We start from the raw sequence: 19,115 nt of genomic DNA on the forward strand, positions 1-19,115 counted from the left end.
TGGGGCATAGGCTTGGATTACCATGACACTGAATGGTTTGCCCTGGAAACGAACAGAAATCATTCTGTCATTCTTGAGATTGCATCCAAGTACCGTATTTTGGACTCTTTTGTTGACTATGATGGCTACCCCATTTCTTGTAAGGGATTCCTGCCCACAGTAGTAGATATAATGGTCATCTGAGTTAAATTCACCCATTCCAGTCCATTTTAGTTCCCTGATTCCTAGAATGGCGACATTCACTCTTGCCATCTCCTGTTTGACCACTTCCAATTTGCCTTGATTCATGGACCTAACATTCCAGGTTCCTATGCAATATTGCTCTTTACAGCATCAGACCTTGCTTCTATCACCAGTCACATCCACAACTGGGTATTGTTTTTGCTTTGGCTCCATCCCTTCATTCTTTCTGGAGTTATTTTTCCACTGATCTCCGGTAGCATATTGGGCACCTACCAACCTGGGGAGTTTCTCTTTCAGTATCCTATCATTTTGCCTTTTTGTATTGTTCATGGGGTTCTCAAGGCAAGAATACTGAAGTGGTTTGCCATTCCCTTCTCCAGTGGACCACATTCTGTCAGACCTTCCACCATGACCCGTCCGTCTTGGGTGGCCCCACACGGCATGGTTTAGTTTCACTGAGTTGGACAAGACTGTGGTCCATGTGATCAGATTGGCTAGTTTTCTGTGATTATGGTTTCAGTGTGTCTGCCCTCTGATGCCCTCTTGCAACACCTACCATCTTACTTGGGTTTCTCTTACCTTGGACACCTCAACATATTAGAGGTCCTGAGAAGCCCTGAAGTAAATAATACTGTGATATTTTGTCTAACCCAGTATTTCCCATATTTCTTGGAACACAGAATCCTGTTTTTTCCCCCAATGTTACATCCCACATAGTGCTCTAGGAAATACATTCAGAAAATGAACAATATCATAGACAACAGAATAGGAAAAAGGAGAAAGGGTTAATTGCTAGTCTTCTGGTTGCCATTCAGTGGCTGCAAAATAGAAATTTTGTCATGGGAAATAAATAAACTTTCTAAAGCAATTAGAAAGCTATCATATCCAACTTTAAAACCTTATTAATGGATGGACTTTTCCTCCACATGAATTCACATTCTGTTAGGTGACTCTGGTTTTGAGGTGATGTGGTTTTTAGTGGGTTCCTGGGTCTATTGAAGGTGGCACTATTGGGGCAGAGGGCAATATTTCAAGAGAGAAAATTATTCCATCACTTTTTTCTAGGGAGAAGCCAGTATGAAAAATCAATACTAAGCACAGGGCAAAGAGGATATAATATCTGCTCTTTCTACAACAGTGGATGATGGCAGATTTCTCTCATTTTCTTCCTTACTTCCTTTGTATTTCTTTTCCAGAATTTCCCATTGTTAAATTTCTATTACCCAAAACTCATGTGTAGAAAAATTTTACTTATAAAACTTGAGGCTGTAATATTCTCAAATTAAAATACTAGCATTTTTCCATGTACAAACTAGACATTTTTAAAAGGTTGTTTTGTCTAAAAAAGGAACAGTGTGAACTACCCCTCTGCTTTCCAAAGCTGGCCTGATGACCTGGACCTGCCTAGAATGAAGTTTTCTGTGTTCTGTCATGAAATGAAAAAAAAAATGAATTTTTTATGAAGCTACATGTATTCCATTTAAATAAGTGCTTTTTGAGATATGTCCTTCCCACATATTTGGTATTAGTATACTCATTTTTTTTTTTAGTGATAAGCAAAGATAGTAGCTATAGTCTTTTTAAACATCCTTTGGGAAATTAAAATTTGGAAATATGTCCCACCAGCCATAGGATACTGACCTCTGGACTAATCAAATGCAAGAATGAGTGACTAAACAGAGTAAAACTAGAAATTTCAGTGACGTAGGTCCCAATCCTTCCTTATCACTGAGTGACCACGACCTCAGAAAACCCAAACTAAAGCACTGGAATAACCTGTTTCCCTAGCTATAAGTTGGTGAAAGCAATTGGAATCTATTTTTTAGGGCTATTGTTACTGATAAAGTATTATAAATGACAAGGAGGAAACATTTTGCAACAAAGAAGGGTCAAATAGTATATCCATGTGTATAAAAGAGAAAATAGTAGACAGATCTACTAAATTGATTTAAAAGATATAATTTCCTACTGTTTTCAATTTTTTTTTAATTGAAAAAATAAAATCAGAAGTCCCATTGAACACCATTGAATTATCTTTGAACTGAGCTATTTATGGAGTCACAGAACCATGGAGCTTTAGAACGAAAAGAGATTATGGAAAACATCCAGTGCAATCACACTGTTTTAAAGGCAAGGAAACTGAATACTAGAGAATAAAGATACTTCCCAAAGGTCACTTATTTAAAGAATGAAAACAGTCTAATAAGAAAAGATACCTTCTGAAACCTGAATAAGAAATAAGATCTTGTAAGAAAAAAACATGGGGTTTCCATCCCTAGATTTTAATGCTGGCTTTGATACATAGTTTTGAATCTGTTACTTAACTGAGACCCAATGTCTTCATCTTTTAAATAGCATTGAAAATATCTCATAAAAGTATAGTTAAGAACAAATGAAATAATATACACAGTACACTGAAGGGGCACACAATGAATGCTCAATAAATTATAACTATAATTTCTATTATGTGAACTTTAAAAACCTCACAATTTACCATACCTGCTAAAAAATATTCAATTTGTGGGTTTTAAATGAGCTAAGTAAGAAATAAGACCTAAATATCTGATGTCCTACCAAAAATATTATCTTTATTAGTTCAAATAGTTCCCTTCAATTTCTATTCATAGCATTCCTGAAAGACAATGTAGGGCTTTTTCAAACTTGAAATCACCAACTGACATACTTTCACTTTAGGATGGAATTTGCTTGACACCGCTTAAAACAAGTTTGTCACTGAAATATCCCAAAGATTATTCAACTATGGAGCACCTCAAAGCTTGTAATTTTCTTTCTTATCTAACAAACTTTTATGAAGATAAGGATTGTAGTACTTAAAATCTAGTTAAGAATGTCTTCAAATCATCTTTTTCAAAGTTATGCCGCAAGCAAAATCTTGAACACTGGACAGACATGGGTTTTAACTGAAGTCCTGCCACTTGCTGACTGTGTGACCTTAGACAGTGAGGTAGTTCATCCAAGCCTCAAGAGTTTTAAGTGTAAAATGGGGATAATAATAGTATCAACCTCAAGGAATTTTGTGAAGATTAAATGTTAGGATGCATATTAAAAGCTTACTTAGACCAGTGTCTGCACTGTATTAAGTGTTCCCCAGAAAATTTTAGCTAAATTAAATGGTAACTAGGAAAATCCCATGGACGGAGGAGCCTGGTAGGCTGCAGTCCATGGGGTTGCTAAGAGTCGGACACAACTGAGAGACTTCACTTTCACTTTTCACTTTCATGCATTAGAGAAGGAAATGGCAACCAATTCCAGTGTTCTTGCCTGGAGAATCCCAGGGATGGGGAGCCTGGTGGGCTGCTGTCTATGGGGTCGCACAGAGTCGGACACGACTGAAGAGACTTAGCAGCAGCAGCAGCAGCAGGGACTTCCCTGGTGGTTCAGTGGCTAAGACTTCGCACTCCCAAGGCCAGGGTTCAATCTCTGGTCAGGACACTAGATCCCACATGCCGCAACTAAGACCTGGTATAGCCAAATAAATAGATAAGTATTAAAAATTAAATGGTTACTAACCTCTTTGTTGGAAGATGAACTTTGATAAGTCTCATTTTTATAATCTTCTGTTTCTTCTGGCAGATGTTACATAAAATTGTAAAAGAACTGATTTTTCAGCCTACTCCTGTAAACTGTCAAGGGCAGATGCTCACGTGAAGATGGAACTAGAGGTAGGCTTCCTCCCTTGTTCTAACAAGAGCTTCAAGTTCAGTTCAGGACTCTAAAAAGAAATAGATTTGCTGGTTACTTTGGAACCATCAGGATATTAGAGTTTAGAGAAGCTTCCCGGCTGTCCTGGTGGAAAATAGTCCCCAAACTTAGTCTGCACTGTTATTCTACGTCTCAGACTCCTGATTATTTCCTTCAGTGTAGACATAACAATTGGAAGCTATTTTGTTTATTTGTTGACCCCACACACATTATCCCCCTCTCTCCCACTCCTATCCCCTCTGCTAGAATGTAAGCTCTTTGTTGGCCTAGACAGCGCTGGGACTCAGGGGTTCACAGCTATAAATCCAGGGCCTAGAACAGTGCCTGTGTATTGTCAGTTCCCAGTAACTATTTGGTGAATGAATGAATGATTTTATGAATGGGAAGCCCCAGCAGGTGCTCAGGGCTTTAGATTTTCCCTAGAAGTGTAGAAACGAAGGTGAACTGATCTTGCAGTTACCGTAAGAGGAAAAGAGAACTAGTAAAATTCATGACCACATAGACTCAGTAATGAAGTCCACAACTACATGGGACTCAGAATCCCTGCAGGGGGTTGTGGGGGGGATAGGGGTGGGGAACAAAGGAAATAAATGGTAGCTGCGTGACCTCAAGCCAAAAAATTATACACACACACACACACACACACACACACGTGTACATATGCAAAAAGACACTATCCACTGAGACTTAGGGTAAATTAGAACTTGGTAGGTTGTTTTTTATTTCAGGCACAATAATCTTTCTTCACTTGACCTCTGGGTCACCACCCACTCACTGCTTCTTGGATCTCTATTCTCATTGGTCCCTCCACCTTGGCCTCCTTTGCTGATTCCTCCTCATTTTCCCAACTTCTGAACACCAGACCACTCCAAGTTGGTCCTCAAACCTCTATTCCTTACACACTTCCTAGATGACCCCTACCTGCCTTATGTCTGCAAATACCATCTGTAGGCTAAAACCTCCAAGTATCTATCCTCCCTTTGATCTCCCTTCTGAACTCCAGATAGGTACCCCCAACTCAGCTGTTCAGTATTCCCCCCTTGTACACCTAACAGACATAAACTGAAAAAGGGACCAGAACTGAACTCCTGATTTTTACCCCTAAACCTGCTCGCCCTAATAGCAAATCCATTCTTGCAGTTGTTCAACCCCAAATCCTTGGAATTTTCCATTTTTTCCCTCTCTACAATCCATATCCAATTACCGGCAAATTCTTTTGGCTGAGTCTTTGATATACACCTATAATCTGACTACTTTTCTGCCTCTTGGCTACCACCCTGGTCCAAGTCACCATCATCTTTTTCCTAGAATCACAACAGTTCTAAAACTAGTCTCTTGGCTTCTGCCCATGCTGCCTATATATAGTTAAAGCCTCTTCCAAGCAGCCAGAGTGATCCTATCAGAGTATAAAATTTCATCAATAATCTCCTCTAATCAAAACTCTCCAACAGTTTTCCATCTTACCAAAGTAAAAGCAAAAGCATGATCTGAGCCAGAATACCTCTTCTCATCTTATTTCCATCTTTTCCCCACAATTCACTCTGCTACAACTGGTGGACAATCTGAATGGATTTCAGATTAATTTAGAAAGTATTAGTCTGAAAATTCAGGAAAAGGTTTAAAATGTCTGACTATAAGTAAATAAACTATTTAAGTTAGAGAAATATCTGATTTTTTTTAATCTGCCATTCCCTGATCCCATGGTATGAAATCAGCATAAATATTAATATTTTAGGGTCTTTAGTATTTGCCTGGAGTTAATCTTTTGGGCCAGAAAATGCAAATTAGATTACCTCTAAGTTTCTACTGTTAACTCTTGATCTCGGTCTTGGAGAGCATATCCTCTAGCTTTTAGTATTTTATGGAGTGCTTTTTTCACACTATAAAAATACCAAGGCTAATATACCTGCTCCACTTAAAATGCAGTCCTTCAGCACACATGAAATCCTACTGTGTTTCAGGTAGTGGGTAGGCATTGAGGAGTCAAGGATGAACAAGACATGCCCGTATCTTCAAGGAACTCACACAGGAGTTTAGGTTGCAGCAAGAGGATTTGATGTTAATAGTGTAATGATGGAGGGATGGCCACCATGCTATGAAAGCCAGCTAGAGGGCACCCAGATAAGTCTAAAGAAGCCTGACAATGTTTTCTAGAGGATATGATATCTCATTGGAAGCAAAATGATGTGCAGAAATGGGAATACTGGAAAAAAAAAAAAAAAAAAGAAATGGGAATACCGGGTAGGTCATATTCCAGACAGGAAGTAGAGCATGAGCAAAGCCATGAATCTGGGTGCTGGTGTGCAAGAAATAACAAACATTCGAGCCAAGCCATCTTTAAGATGAGACTGGAAAGAGAGGCAGAGAGCAGGGCACAGGGAACTTTATTTGGCATTTTAAGGAGTATGAGCTTTGTTCATAGGAAACAGAGAGTCACTGAAGAGGAGAGTGTGATGCTATATGGATACATTTAGAGGCAGACAGATGAGTAGGGAGGCTGTGGCAGCATCCAAGTAGAAGGTGCTACAAGTCTGAATTAGGACAGGAGGAGTGGAGATGAAGGAGAAGGAGACAAAGTAGAAGAAATATTGAGTTAAAATTAGTAGAACTTAGTGTGAAGGAATCAAAAATCCAAAATCAAGGAATCCAAAATCACTGCAAATGGCGACTGCAGCCATGAAATTAAAAGACGCTTACTCCTTGGAAGAAAAGTCATGACCAACCTAGACAGCATATTAAAAAGCAGAGACATTACTTTACCAACAAAGGTCCATCTAGTCAAGGCTATGGTTTTTCCAGTGGTCATGTATGGATGTGAGAGTTGGCCTATAAAGAAAACTGAGCACCGAAGAATTGATGGTTTTGAACTGTGGTGTTGGAGAAGGCTCTTGACAGTCCCTTGGACAGCAAGGAGATCCAACCAGTCCATCCTAAGGGAGATCAGTCCTGGGTGTTCACTGGAAGGACTGATGTTGAAGCTGAAACTCCAATACTTTCGCCACCTGAAGTGAAGAGCTGACTCATTTGAAAAGACCCTGATTCTGGGAAAGATTGAAGGCAGGAGGAGAAGGGGATGACAGAGGATTAGATGGCTGGATGGCATCACCAACTCGATGGACATGGGTCTGGGTGGACTCCAGGAGTTGGTAATGGACAGGGAGGCCTAGCATGCTGCGATTCATGGGGTCACAAAGAGTTGGACGTGACTGAGTGACTGAACTGAACTGAACTGAGTGTGAAGGAGCCAAGAAGGAGGTGGCAAGCATAAACCTGAGGTTTCTATCTCTGAGGGTATTACCAAATATAAGTAGGAACAGGATCAGGCATGAAGAAGATTTCATTGTGATGTATGCTGAACTTGCAACATTAAGGGAAAAGCATTCATTCATTTATTCATTGATCAAGAATTCTTTATAAAGTACCTACCATGTGAAGGTCCAAGTTTGAATCTGAAAGGAGAGGTCTGGACTTCAGAGAGTTGGGTGTGATTAGCTTGTGGGATGATCCTTCAAGGATGGTTGGTACTGTACCTGGCACAAAGGATGCTGTCCTTGGGCATCTGTTGAAAAGCATGGATGAAGAGCTACTCTGCGAGACTTTGTAAGAAGAGAAGAGCTGGGAATCAATGATGAAGCTCTAGAAAATACCAATGGTTCGGGCCTGGATAAAGGATACAGAAATGGAAAAGTCAGAGATGTGGAGGACTAGAGGGGTATGGTGTCATGGACATAAAGTGAGGTAGACATAGGACCCAAGTACACACACATTATTGAATATTAGAAGGACTTCATGAATTATCTCTAAGTTGAAAGTGAAACATGTCTTAAGACAAATCTAAGTAAGAATGAGCATTTCTTGTTTTCTAGAGTTTTGTCACCTTGTAATCCAAGGGCTACTCGGCAGTAGTTGCATTTCCAATCACCAAATTTAATTACTAAGTTTATGCTATTCTGTGCTTTTGCTTTAAATCACTTTGGATAATGTTTTTCCCCATTTATGATGATTATTTTCTGTCCATGGTGTTAACTCCCTCAGTCATTCAGTTGTGTCTGACTCTTTGCGACCCCATGGACTACAGCACACCAGGCCATCCCTGTCCATCACCAACTCCCAGAGTTTACTCAAACTCATGTCCATTGAGTCGATGATGCCATCCAACCATCTCATCCTCTGTCATCCCCTACCCCTCTTGCCTTCAATCTTTCCCAGCATCAAGGTCTTTTCAAATGAGTCAGTTCTTCACATTAGCTGGCCAAAGGATTAGAGTTTCAGCTTCAGCATCAGTCCTTCCAATAAATATTCAGGACTGATTTCCTTTAGGATGGACTGGTTGGATCTCTGCTGTCCAAGGGACTGTCAAGAGCCTTCTCCAACACCACAGTTCAGAGCCATCAATTCTTTGGTGTTCAGCTTTCTTTATAGGCCAACTCTCACATCCATACATGACCACTGGAAAAACCATAGCTTTGACTAGATGGACCTTTGTTGGCAAAGTAATGTCTCTGCTTTTTAATATGCTGTCTAGGTTGGTAATAATTTTTCTTCCAAGGAGCAAGCATCTTTTAATTTCATGGATGCAATCACCATCTGCAGTGATTTGGGAGCCCCCCACCCCACCCCAAAATAAAGTCTGCCACTGTTTCCCCGTCTATTTACCATGAAGTGATGGGACCAGATGCCATAATCTTAGTTTTCTGAATGTTGAGTTTTAAGCCAACTTTTTCACTCTCCTCTTTCACTTTCATCAAGAGGCTTTTTAGTTCTTCTTCGCTTTCCGCCATAAGGGTGGTGTCATCTGCATATCTGAGGTTATTGATATTTCTCCAAGCAATCTTGATTCCAGCTTGTGCTTCATCCAGCCTAGTATTTTGCATGATGTATGCTGCATGTAAGTTAAATCAGCACTGTGACAATATACAGCCTTGACATACTCCTTTCCCAATTTGGAACCAGTCTGTTGTTCCATGTCCAGTTCTAACTGTTGCTTCTTGACCTGCATACAGATTTCTCAAGAAGAAGGTCAGGTGGTCTGGTATTCCCATCTCTTGAAGAATTTTCCACAGTTTGTTGTGATCCACACAGTCAAAGGTTTTGGCATAACCAATAAAGCAGAAATAGATGTTTTTCTGGAACTCTCTTGCTTTTTTGATGATCCAGCGGATGTTGGCAATTTGACCTCTGGTTCCTCCACCTTTTCTAAACCCAGTTTGAACATCTGGAAGTTCACGGTCCATGTATTACTGAAGCCTGGCTTGAAGAATTTTGAGCATTACTTTATTAGTGTGTAAGATGAGTGCAATTGTGTGGTAGTTTGAGCGTTCTTTGGCATTGCCTTTCTTTGGGATTGGAATGTAAACTGACCTTTTCCAGTCCTGTGGCCACTGCTGAGTTTTCCAAATTTGCTGGCATATTGAGTGCAGCACTTTCACAGCATCATCTTTTAGGATTTGAAATAGCTCAACTGGAATTTCATCACCTTCACTAGCTTTGTTCGTAATGATGCTTCCTAAGGACCACTCGACTTTGCTCTCCAGGATGTCTGGCTCTAGGTGAGTGCTCATACCATTGTGATCATATGGGTTGTAAAGATCTTTTTTTGTCTATCTCTAAATAAATAAATAATAAATAAATAAATAAATCTAAGGCTGATTTATTTAGTTTATTTTTTTTCTTTTCTTTTTTCTTTTATTTATTTATTTATTTTGTAGTGGTTTTTGCCATACAATAACATGAATCAGCCATGGATTTACATGTGTTCCCCATCCCGATCCCCCCCTACCCACCGCCTCCCTCTCCATCCCATCCCTCTGGGTCTTCCCAGTGCACCAGCCCTGAGCACTTGTCTCATGCATCCAACCTGGGCTGGTGATCTGTTTCACCCTTGATAGTATACTTGTTTCAATGCTGTTCTCTGTGAACATCGCACCCTTGCCTTCTCCCACAGAGTCTAAAAGTCTGTTCTGTACATCTGTGTCTCTTTTTCTGTTTTGCATATAGGGTTATCATTACCATCTTTTTAAATTCCATATATATGCGTTAGTATACTGTATTGGTCTTTATCTTTCTGGCTTACTTCACTGTGTATAATGGGCTCCAGTTTCATCCATCTCATTAGAACTGATTCAAATAAATTCTTTTTAATGGCTGAGTAATATTCCATAGTGTATATGTACCACATCTTCCTTATCCATTCATCTGCTGATGGACATCTAGGTTGCTTCCATGTCCTGGCTATTATAAACAGTGTTGCAATGAACATTGGGGTACACGTGTCTCTTTCAGATCTGGTTTCCTTGGTGTGTATGCCCAGGAGTGGGATTGCTGGGTCATATGGCAGTTCTATTCCCAGTTTTTTAAGGATTCTCCACACTGTTCTCCATAGTGGCTGTACTAGTTTGCATTCCCACCAACAGTGTAAGAGGGTCCCCTTTTCTCCACACTCTCTCCAGCATTTATTGCTTGTAGACTGTTGGATAGCAGCCATCCTGACTGGCGTGTAATGGTACCTCATTGTGGTTTTGATTTGCATTTCTCTGATAATGAATGATGTTGAGCATCTTTTCATGTGTTTGTTAGCCATCTGTATGTCTTCTTTGGAGAAATGTCTGTTTAGATCTTTGGCTCATTTTTTGATTGGGTCATTTATTTTTCTGGAATTGAGCTGCAGGAGTTGCTTGTATATTTTTTAGATTAATCCTTTGTCTGTTTTTTCATTTGCTATTATTTTCTCCCATTCTGAAGGCTGTCTTTTCACCTTGCTTATAGTTTCCTTTGTTGTGCAAAAGATATTAAGTTTCATTAGGTCCCATTTGTTTAGTTTTGCTTTTATTTCCAGTATTCTGGGAGGTGGGTCATAGAGGATCTTGCTGTGACTTATGTTGGAGAGTATTTTGCCTATGTTCTCCTCTAGGAGTTTTATAGTTTCTGGTCTTACATTTAGATCTTTAATCCATTTTCAATGCAATCCCTATCAAGCTACCAATGGTATTCTTCACAGAACTAGAACAAATAATTTCACAGTTTGTATGGAAATACAAAAAACCTCAAATAGCCAAAGCAATCTTGAGAAAGAAGAAGGGAACTGGAGGAATCAAACTGCCTGACTTCAGGCTCTACTACAAAGCCACAGTCATCAAGACAGTATGGTACTGGCACAAAGACAGAAATATAGATCAGTGGCACAAAATAGAAAGCCCAGAGATAAATCCACGTACCTACGGACACCTTATCTTCGACAAAGGAGGCAAGAATATACAATGGAAAAAAGACAACCTCTTTAACAAGTGGTGCTGGGAAAACTGGTCAACCACTTGTAAAAGAATGAAACTAGAACACTTTCTAACACCATACACAAAAATAAACTCAAAATGGATTAAAGATCTAAATGTAATACCTAATGCTGATTTAAACCAGAGGATAAAATTCTATCAGTATGAGAACAATTGAATATCTAAGACCTGATGATAGCATTTAGTTAATAATATATTCATGTGCTGATGATAGATGGTAGCTTCCAGTTCAATTTTATGTGAGTGTGTAGATTATTGGTTGTAGATGTCTGTCATCTGGTTTTTATTTTCATTTTATTTTGTTTCGCCTACCCAGCATCCATACTGAGTCTTATGATGATGGTATCTGAGTTTTTCTTAGGGAACCACTTCTTCCCCATATCTAGTCCAAGTAATCTGGTTGGAGCCGACTGCACCAGACTTCAAGGAGAGGGAATGTGACTCAGAGTTGATCAGTAAAACATTGCAATCCCTGGGTTTGAAGGATGTTCACATGACCAATCAAAAGCAATGAAATAGGATCCTTGCACTTGCTAGAGAAAATAGGCCAAATAAACTCTTTACTGAACTTAATGCTGGATGGGTATATACTAGGAGCTGGTCATAGGGAGGGCCAATATAGAGGAAAGAGGAATTGAGAGATGAAGAAAGACTAAAAGTTACTAAAGACACTATTGGTGGTGGTCAAATGGTTAAGAATTTACCTGCCAATGCAGGGAACATGGGTTTGATTTCTGCTCCAGGAAGATTCCACGTGCCATAGGGCAACTAGGCCCATGCACTGCAACTACTTAAGCCCGCACGCCTAGAGCCCATGCTCTGCAACAAGAGAAGCCACCACCATGAAAAGCCCGCACACCACATCAAAGAGTAGCCCCCACTCACTCCAAGTATAGAAAGCCCATGTGCAGCCACAAAGACCCAGTACAACGAAAAATAAATAAATCTTTAAAAAAAATTAAAGATGCTTGAAATCCTAGATCTGGGCATCTCAATTATGTGAAGCAATAAATTCCCTTTTTAAACTCTGGCAACATTTTGTTAGCTTTCCCACCATTTGAAACCAAAAAGTCTACATGAGAGACAAAATTCCATCTTTCTTCTTTCTGCTTCATCCCCTGAAAATGGAGTCAACTGTCTAAAGTCAAAGTTACTTCCTTTGGCAAGCATCCTATGAACACAGCCCACACTATGCTCAGCATTCTCAGATCAGCCTTTTGTCATCTTCTCTATCAGCCTCACTCTCTATTTCTACTTTGTGTCCTAAAGCTCTATTCATCACCTGAACTCAATGAACTCAGAAAGTCCTAAGTTCTAATATCCACTAGATTGTAGCCCTCACTGCTTCCCATGGATACTTCCTGTTTACTGTATTCACCTGCAGCAGGCTCTTTCTACTCTGTCAATTGTTTGTTTTAATAAGTAAAGGCAGTACTGGATGGAAGCCACTTCTGTCCCCAGGCTTGCAAAGCCCACTGCCAAATGGCTGGCCTCTGGCCACCACCCAACACCACCCAGTACCCTTTGTTCAAGCTCAAATCTTCTTATCCCAAATGTTGTACCTACTGCTTTTTTCTTCTCTCTCCAGATGACAAGTTCACCCTGATGTTATTCCCAATTCTGTCATCTCGATTGTTGCCATGACATCAAAGACCTTTGCCATTTTCCCTCAGGGATCTTAGGAATTTCTGGGAAATCATACCTTAGTAGTCTAGAAGAATCTAGCTTCCAAACACTATTTCACAACTACCAAGATGACACTCTCTGTCCTCAAATAAGGTGGTTTCCCTTTTTCCTGCCTCTAAACAGGCAGGGTATCTATTTGGAAACACCTGCCAAGAGAGGAAAACAATTTATTCTAGAATTATACAAGAGGATAAGAGTTTTTCCTTTGGTGTTTACCTGAAACACGGGGAATAACAGAAGGACCAGTGCTTCTCCGAGTGCAGATGATGAGGTGGTCTCCTTCCGCTTAATCATCTTTCTCTCATTCAGTCCATAGGAATTCAGTAGGCTTCTATGTTCTTGTCAAGACCCAGAGAACTGCGCTGTAACCATTCAATACAAATTCAATGAATATTAAATTGAGCATCCATTACGTGCCAGGCACTGTACTAGGTAAGGGGTATACAAAAGAGAACAGGACAGGCTTCATTTAACTCCTACTCTACTGAAGGTCAAAAAGAGGTAGCAAATAAACACATGACATAAATGAACAAAACATCAGACAGTGCTATCTGATGCCTATCATCAGACAATGAGAAGTGCTATCAAGAAAATATAAGGGGCTAATATAAACAGTTAGGGAACTATTTCAGATAGAGCGATCAGAGAAGGCTGTTCTGAGGAGCTAATATCTGAGTTAAAACCCAAATGAAGTGAAGGTACAAATCACATGAAGACCTTGGAGAGGAGTATTCCAGACAGAAATTCAGCACATGCAAAGGCCCTGAGCTTGAAGCAAGCTTGCTACATTACAGCTGGGGTAGGTAAAATGTGGTCTGAGGATCAAATCTGGCCTGCCTTCTTTATTTGTACACTCCAAATGCTAAGAATGGCTTTTACATTTTTAAGTAGTTGGGAAAAAAATGTTTCATGATGCATGAAAATTATATGAAAATCAAATTTTGGCGATCATAAATAAAAATTTTTTGGAACACATATCATTCATTTAAATATTTCCCATGGCTGGTTTCATGTGTCATTGGCAAAGCCAAATAGTTGCAGAAGAGATTGTGTGACCTGTAAAACTTAAAATATTTACTATATGGCCCTTAGCAAAAATGTTTGCTGACCTCTATATTGTAGGAACAGGAAGAAATATCTTCCCAGGCTTGAGAGAACCTTGAATTTCTTTAATCATTTCTGACCCCTTTGACTGTAAATAACGGAAAACCTGTTTCCAGTTGATTTATGTGACGTTCAGGACTTTTCCCCTCACGCGATGGAATCTGTCATCTCTCTTTGAACCTGGGTGGGTTTTGTGCCTGCTTTGATCCATAGAACATGAGAAAAACGGTTCTGTGCCAGTCCAGTCTTGGGCCTAAAGAGACTGGCATCTTCTGCCGTCTGCCTCTTACAGCACTTTGAGAGCCCTGTGCTCCTTGTGAAAAGTCAGACTACCTTGGATGGCCATGCTGGAGAGTCCACATGGATATGTTCTGGCTGAAGGTGTCAGTTGAGCTTAAATTTCAAGCCATGGGACATCGCTGGTGATCCAGAGGTTAAGAACTGGCCTGCCAATGCAGGGGACACAGTTTTGATCCCTGGTCCAGAAAGATCCCACGTGCCAAGGAGCAACTACCCTGTGTACCGCAACTACTAAGCCCGTATGCCTGGAGCTGGTGCTTCACAACAAGAGAAGCCACCACATGCAACTAGAAAGTAAGCCCCCACTCACTGCAACTAGAGAAAGTGCACATGTAGCAGCAAAGACCCAGTACAGCCAAAAATTAATTAATTAAAAAACAAACAAAAAACCTTCAAGCCATCACCACCAAGATGCCGAGTATGAGGAAGCCATCCTGGACTTTTCAGTCCAGGCCATCAGTCAGCTGAGTAGAACTGAGTGACTTCCTTGTTGAGTTCTGCTTGGCTTCCTGGCCCACAAAATTGTGAAATATAATAAAATGGATGCTGTTGCAAGCCATTCCATTTTGGGATAACTGTTTCATAACAATAGACAATCAGAATGAACAGCACAGAAATCTTATTATCTCACATAATAAGTTCAGGGGTAGATAACAAGCTATCCACAACATATCCTGATACTGCTTTCCTGAAATCCCTTGACGTCTGCTCTCTGCTTTGAGTTTTCGTTGTTGTTGTTGTTGTTGTTAGACTGGCAGATGGCTACAGCAGGTCTCCTTCAAACCTGACAATGTCCAGAGAAAAAGGAAAGATTGTTCCTAGAAGAAAGAATACATAGACTGATCAGGATTTACCCTGGAATTAGGGATGGGGTCTCCTTCTCCGAATCACTGGGGAAGAGATGGACACAATCAAAATTGGTGGAAGAAAGGTAGGAAGGAAGAAAGTGGATACTAGGTGAGAAACTCACTGTGTTCAAGTTATCTTTCTTCTTTCCGTCATTCATTTATGCAGTCACTCAGAATATTTTAGGTTGAATCACATGAATGTTTTTTAATAAGTCAAACATAGTCAAATAATAATTTCAAATGATTAAACCTAATATTTATCAAATCGATACTATAGTGGTAGGCATAGAATTAGATGCTAGAGCTACTGAAATTAAATGATGCTAAGTTTAAGGAAGGGAACAAACAGGACCAGGTATATGATCATCAGAACTTAGTCAAAATGATAATGGAGAGCCCTTTGTTCAAAAATTATGAAGAATTGCAAGATGACAACAGCAGAGCATCCAACCAACCAAGCTTAGTCCTCCTAAGTACAGGGCCCTGTGATTTGCTCAAGCTGCATGCCCAAGAAACTGGCCCTGGGAAAGAACAGGTGTCCACAAGAGAGAACAGCAGGAGGCCTCGTTAGATTCGAGGGACCAGGAAGGAGGATGATATTTAAGCAAGGGACTAAAGGATGGATGGGAGTAGCCAGGTGAGAAGTGGAGGCATGCAGCTTCCCAGCAGAAGAACAGCATTCCCCCTTCTCCTCCGTGCTGGTTAAGAGATTTGGTGTGGCCTGTCATCAGTTGTGATGAAACAGAAAGATAAAGGTAAAAGATCCTTTTCCTGTCTGTGTCAGCTCAGGCCTTTTTTCCCAACCCTTTCTACACTCCAGATCTTAGCCCTTGGGTAATCTATCCATATAATCTGATCCTCCCCCTTCAGGACAGCCCCAGAAGGGCCCCAGCCCCCTCTCCACAGAGCTCAATTGCAAGTGCTTCCTGGGACAATGGCCTAACCTCCTAATCCACTTGGCCCAGGTTCGTCATAAACAAGGAAGAATTCTCCCTGTCCTCACCTTCTCCAAACCCAAAACCAGGTAGACAGCTAACACTAATTGGACCTCAAAAACTTTTATTACCAAACCTGAATCTTTTCCCTAAAATCACATTCTTCCATTTTTAGTTCTATAATGCTCTTTTTCTATATTGGAGCCTGTGAAGATTTGGTGTAATGGGCCTCCAAGTTAGTTGTAAACAGCATCAGATGAGAAGCTTATTAAAAATACAGAGGTACCAGCCCCATGCCAAACCCAGCTCCTCTATTTTTAACAAGCTCCACAGGTAAGTAATCCTGATGCACTGCCAGGTCTCTGAACCACTGCTTTAGCAAGCTGGACAGAATAAGGGAGAACTCCCCGTTTGGCTCTTAGGAGTCAGAATGTTTCATTTCTGCTGTTCAGTGTGACCCCTCAGGAAAACTATGTTCATTCAGTGACTCAATTTCCCCCACAAAGTCCTGTGGTGGTGACTCCTCCATCACTTCTCTTCCCCTGCAGCTCTCTCAATAGTGAAATTCTTATTGCCTTTCTATTAGCTTTCTATTACCACCCCCTGGAGGTGGCAGGACTCCTCTCCCACTTTCCCACTGCAGGTAGGCTTGATAGGAATATCAGTCAAGGAGCTCTGATGTCCCCCCTGCTGACTTGTAGGCACAAGACCCAAGTTTGGCCAACCAGACTTTCTCTCCCAGGAAATAAAATCATGGGACAAATGAAGCAGAGACAGAAAAAAAACAAAGTTGATTCATCTGGTACAGGTGACCAGGGACCTTGCTCCCTGAGCTATCTTGGTTCCCGTGCTTTCAGAAACCTAGTTTGGGGACTTCTCTGGTGGTCCAGTAGTTAAGATGCCACGCTCCCAATGCAGGGGACCCAGGGTTCAATTTCTGGTCGGGAAACTAGATCCCACATGCCACAACCAAAAAATAGGAAAAAAAAAAATCTCCCACACCACATGAAGATCCCACATGCTGCAACTAAGACCTGACATAACTAAATAAATAAATGGAGAAAAGAGAAAAGAAATCTGGTTTACCACCTTTTCCTTGGGATCTATGAGCAGAAGTCTTCTTTTTTTGGGGGGGGGGAGGGGTGGAGGGGGTGAAGTATGGGAGGGGTTTAATGAGCCAGAATTGGTTCTGTTGTTTGCCACCAAGGAATCCTGTTTCTTAGAATCAAGATCTTTGATAGTGTTCCACATGATGATGATGTCATAGCTTCCATTCTTATAAAAACCATTACAAATAATGCTCTTTTAACTAAGGTGACAATTCTTTGGGAAGCCAAGAGTTTATTTTAATAAAGACATCTTTGTTCCAATAATAACAGACAGTGAAAATTCCTCAATAGAATAAAAGATTAACTCCTCTGCTGAAATATCCTAAATGGAAACAGGCTTTGGGTAAATACTCTTTTATCTAAAGGAGGTTCATTGTTCTGGACCTCAGGGAAGGAAAAGACAAGAGAAAAAGGAAGATCTTGATTTCAGTTTAAACTATCTCCCCTTCAGCTGTATCTCAACCTTTACACACAAATTTAAGAAAAGGCCTACACTTTAACTACTTAAAAGAATGCTGGAAATTGAATTCTAATATAAATTTTAAGGTGTGACTACTGCAGAGGAAAGAGCTTTAGTGGTTGAACTCTTTCCTCTCTCTAGCCTCTATTTTCTTTCCACCCCATCTCACTGTTACAGTTACTACTGTCTCTTGTCTTTTGCTGACATCTTCATTATTTTGATTCTAGCTAACAGTTATTGAGTACTTTGTGTAAACCAGGCATAATGTTGGATGCTTTACATGCATTATCTCATTTAATCCTTATAATGGTCCGTCAAAGTCATATTATTACCCCCATTTTACAGAGGGGAAAACAGAATTTAGTGAGGTTAAGTAATGGGACTAATGGGCAATAGAATCACTTAATCATTTACTGTAACTATGTCCCCATCTGTCTCCAACCCTTCTTCCCACGCACTGTGCGCTATTGCCTTAAATGGAAGGTGCCTGCTTAGTCCAAAGTATCACTGGAAAGAATATTAAATGTGTCACAGCATTTCAGATATAGTGGCAGTTGAACTCACTGTCCATGTCATGTTCTGTTTCCTGGTTATAAATTACTGGAGGATAGGAATTATGTTTTTTCCACCACGGTATCACCATACATGTCTAGCATGAAGGAAATGCTCAAAAAATGCTTGGGAAACTAAAAACTATTTTGTAGGATCCTCAGACCTAGGGACCAGCAGAGGGTTTCCTCTCTCAGAAAACAGAAATTTCAGGTACTCCTAGAAAATTCTCTGGTGGCTTCCCTGGTGGCTCAGACGGTAAAGCATCTGTCTGCAGTGCCAGAGACCTGGGTTCGATCCCTGGGTTGGGAAGATCCCCTGGAGAAGGAAATGGCAACCCACTCCAGTACTCTTGCCTAGAAAATCCCATGGATGGAGGAGCCTAGTAGGCTACAGCCCATGGGATCGTAAAGAGTTGGATACAACTGAGTGACTTCACTTCCACTTTCACTTGCTAGAAAATTCAGCTGATGTGAAAGTTTGATTAAGCCTTTAAACAGCATCAGATGATTCTGAACTTGGGACATTTGGAAGCTCTTTTTCTTCCATCTTTTATGCACAGCCATGCTTTGGCTTGAGTTTATAAGGAATGGAAGCTTCTAAAAGTCTGATTGTTGTTGTTGTTTAGTCACGAAGTTGTATCTGACTCTTCTGTGACCTCATGGACTATAGCCTGCCAGGCTCCTATATCCATGGGATTTCCCAGGCAAGAATACTAGAGTGGGTTGTCATTTCCTTCTCCAGAGGATCTTCCCGACCCATGGATAGAACCCACGTCTCCTGCATTGGTAGGCAGATTCTTTACCACTGAGCCACCAGGAAAGTTGGCAAAAATCTGATAGGGGAAGTATAAACTAAAACCTGAAGTATCATACTTTTTCCAGTGCTGGTTAGCTCACAAAACCCTCAAATCCAACTATTATGCTCTC

The 19,115-nt window shown here is 40.5% G+C and overlaps 1 long non-coding RNA gene across 1 annotated transcript; it reads right to left on the bottom strand.

Moving 5' to 3' along the window:
- LOC122439772 lies at positions 1 to 13,237 on the bottom strand. Its single transcript, XR_006268991.1, has 4 exons — positions 13,098 to 13,237; positions 7,437 to 7,566; positions 3,715 to 3,916; positions 1 to 42 (listed from the first exon to the last, which is right to left on the bottom strand). It is a non-coding gene; the product is annotated as an uncharacterized LOC122439772 (long non-coding RNA).
- Positions 13,238 to 19,115: the final 5,878 nt, after the last annotated feature.

Source organism: Cervus canadensis, chromosome 4 (genome assembly GCF_019320065.1).
Source record: "Cervus canadensis isolate Bull #8, Minnesota chromosome 4, ASM1932006v1, whole genome shotgun sequence".
NCBI classification, from domain to species: Eukaryota; Metazoa; Chordata; class Mammalia; order Artiodactyla; family Cervidae; genus Cervus; species Cervus canadensis.